Here is a 4,262-nt window from a genome sequence, read left to right as displayed (position 1 = left end):
TTCTTAAACATTCACTTGAACAAAACTGTACAAATCCAAATATATGGTACCCTAGGCATAACACCTACATAAACCTCTAACTTGTTGTCTCTTGAGGTCTCTGGGTGAGACTTGGATCCAACTTGTACAAATGCAAAACAAAAGTCAAACATAAAATAATAATAATAATAATAATAATAATAATAATAATAATAATAATAATAATAATAATAATAATAATAATAATAATAATAATAATAATAATAAAACACTTCGAAATGTTTGACAAACTATTTAAAATGTTTCATATAATTTTCTTTTACCTTTAGGTCAACCGTTGTATTTTAAAAGATAAATTATATAGTTGCATACTAATAGATTTCTGCTTGCTATTTATAAGGTCTGAATGCGGTAAGTGTAGTACAGAACAGATTATCATACACAACAGCCACGCCTTTAATAGTCAGAATATCTAATGTTTCCCTATCATGGTGCATGAACCGTTTCTCGGGCATAATATATGAGGAAACAATACTGAGTACGCTCTGGGTGTGTCTTGAAAATACCAATGTGACCAGACATCTTTGCCTCAGTATTGATGGACATTTACTGCACTGCTTTTATAGTTTATCTTTTTTTATCTCGAGAAGAATAGAAGCATATTTTTTTAGTTGCTTCAGTTATTTGACTGCGGCCACACTGGAGCACCGCCTTCAGTCGATCAAATCGACCCCAGGACTTATTCTTTGTAAGCCTAGTACTTATTCTATCGGTACCGTTTGCCGAATTGCTATGTTACAGGGTCTTAGATACACCAACATTGGTCGTCAAGCGATGTTGGGGGCAAACACAGACACAGACACACACACACCCACACACACATACACACACACACCCACACACATACACCCACACCCATACCCACACCCACACAAACACACACACACACACACACACACACACACACATATATATATATATATATATACATATACATATATAGAATGGGCTTTTTTCAGTTTCCGTCTACCAAATCCACCCAAAAGGTTTTGGTCGGCCCGAGGCGATAGTAGAAGACACTTGGCCAAGGTGCCACGGTGTGGGACTGAACCCGGAACCATTGGGTTGGTAAGCAACCTACTTACCACACACTCACTCCTATAGATATATATATGTATATATGTAATAATATTAAACTTAATGATACTATGTGTGTAAAATTTATGTCAACACACCATTATCAAAGTCATACAAATCCAAATTGGTGAAATTCTAACTGATCATCTGAAAGAATATTTGCTGTCAAAAAACGCTAGCAAAAAGAAACTCCAAACCAAATTTGACTTCAGACATTCATTCATTCAGCCAAGAGCAACATCATTGAATATCTAAGTTATTTATAAAAAAAAAAGAACATACGAATTCCATATTTTTTGACAGTTTCAAATATACACAGAAAACATCTCAAAATATAGCGTAAAAAATGAGTATGATGTCACTGGGTATATAAAGAAAAAGACCGCAGAATTCTATTTAATGCATAATTCTATGTAATGCTTAAAAAATAATTAAAAATTAAAAACTACAGATAATCATTAGCGGAATGCATAATAGAAACCTGCTTTACGCCACAATAATGTATTACCTATTAATTTATTTAATATAATAAACCCTTCTATAGGAATTAAACTTATATAATAACTGCAAAATTGTTATATTCAAAAACATACAACCACCGACTGCACAGGATAATAAAAAGATAAGAATTACAGAAAAGGCAGCCAAATACCTATTTATTCATTATAATATACTGTTACATAGGAATTCACTATATTATATAATAATTGAAAAATTATTATAATTAATAATATTATATGTAACTACTGATGACTACGTTAGATAACTAAAGAATTAAAATAACTGATAAAATAATTAAATACCAATTTATTTATTACATTATACCCTTTTTGAGGAATTATGGTTTTTATGTAATGATTCAAAAATTACCATAATTAATAATATAAAATTATATAATACATATAATTATATAAATAATATATATAATTCTTGTTTATCTGAGTGGATAATTAAAGTATGAAAATTATACATAAGAATTTTATGTTCTGTTTAATCGAAGCTGAGATACTTTACAAAGCTATAATCAATTAATTATTCCTTATATTTAGCACTTTAATAGAAATTAATATTTTTTATATAACAATCAACAAAAATATTATAATCAATAATTGAAATATTTGAAAGTCTTTCTAAATTAATGGCAACATCTTAAAGTTAAGTGCCTATTAGAATTCAATAAAATTAATTTAGAAGTAACAATAAATTATAATTCTTCGAGCTAAGGAACAAAAGTAGGATTACCAATATTATACGATGGTTCATAACTAATAATAAACCACTTTAAGTCATACTTAATATTATAAACGTTTAAATTCCAAATGCATTCACTAAGATTTGTAGAATTACACTTTCTGCCATGATTAAAGGATTTAGAGTGATTATAAAATCTTGATTTCCAACTAGTAGCAGAAGAACTAACGTACCAATACTTACGATGTCTGGTTTTTACTCCACACTGATAGACCTAATTCTTCTTTAAGCATTCATTTCTTGAAGTTAAACTTAGTTTGGCGTTTCTTCTTTTTGTGCTTAGAATTTCACCAATTCATATTAGGTGGATAATGTTGAGTTGACAAAATTTTACGTACATACTATTATTAATTTTAATAATATTATATATATATATATATATATATATATATATATATATATATATATATATGTGTGTGTGTGTTTGTGTGCGTGTGTGTGTGTGTGAATTTATGTATACGTTAATGCAACTGAAGCAATTGTTGGATTTTAAAGGCGTAGTCTAAAATAAATATACGATTTTCTTCGTGCATATTCTTGGTTGTTATATATATATATAGGAACACACGAAAACATATCATGTGTTAAATACTACTGTTTAATATATCAATATTTCTACCAACAAGGTTATGTTTCAGAGACGCTATTAAAAAATAGAATAAGCTGTTCCGACGTAACACATCACATATCGTTTTCCGAACAGAAATGAAGCAATGGTCAGTAGAAATATCACCCGTCAATTTTTACACAAGTTGCACTGGTTGACTAGATGTGAAGCCCAAAGAGTACACACAAACACGTGTGCACATATACATATAAACACATATACATACATATAGTATTTGCATTTAGATAAACCTACTTGAGAGGGCGCGTGTGTTAGTGGTTAGTATATTCGCCTCATGATCGAAAGGCCGTGAGTTCAATTCATGGCGATGCGTTGTGTCCTTGAGGAAGACACCTTATTGTACGGTGTTCCAGTACACTCACTTGGCAAAAATGAGTCGTACCGGTGTTTCAAAGAGCCAGCCTTGTCACACTGTGTCTCGCTGCATCTCCCTTAGGATTACATCAGGGGTGCTCTTGTCTGTGAATTGTTCTGCCACATGCACGTTAATTTCGTGAGCAGGTGATGCGTTGATCAGACCAACTGCTTCCATCGTCGTAACCGCGGAGTGCCAGTTGGTTATACCTATCTGTAAATAACTACATATATTCACCCCCATACTCACCCCCACGTTCGCACCCCCCCACACACACACAGACACACACACAGACACACACACAGACACACACACAGACACACACACACACACACACACACAAACACACAGACACACACAAATATATGCATACGAGTGCATACGTACACCTATATTTATAACCTGTATTGATACATGCAAATACCCGAGAGACACTGGAATGAGTATATGCCTGTGTATATAAGATATAAACAGATACATATAAACAGAACTATGATATATAAACAACTTGGTCAACTAACTGTTCGATACACCTACATGAAAGTAACAAAATTTAATTTCGATATAGTGAATTGACAGAAATCTGTTTGTATTCAACATATTGTCACATTCAAATAAATTAACCTCTTGCATTTTGCAGGCCGAAAATTTTCTGACTTCGATATATATCGGTGGCCAACTAATTTTGTGATACAATTAGCAGCGTATATATCCTGCAACTGCTTCGAATTTCATTAGTCAGAAGCGAAGTAGCCATTACATTCACACACTATACCGCATACACATGCACACATACACCCACGAACACATACATGCACACACACACACTCAAACACACATATATATATATATGTATATATATATATACACTGAAACACATATATATATATATACATATATATATGTATGCAT

Source organism: Octopus bimaculoides, chromosome 4 (assembly GCF_001194135.2).
Source record: "Octopus bimaculoides isolate UCB-OBI-ISO-001 chromosome 4, ASM119413v2, whole genome shotgun sequence".
In the NCBI taxonomy this organism is placed as follows: domain Eukaryota; kingdom Metazoa; phylum Mollusca; class Cephalopoda; order Octopoda; family Octopodidae; genus Octopus; species Octopus bimaculoides.
Note: the sequence above shows the minus strand (reverse complement) of the source record.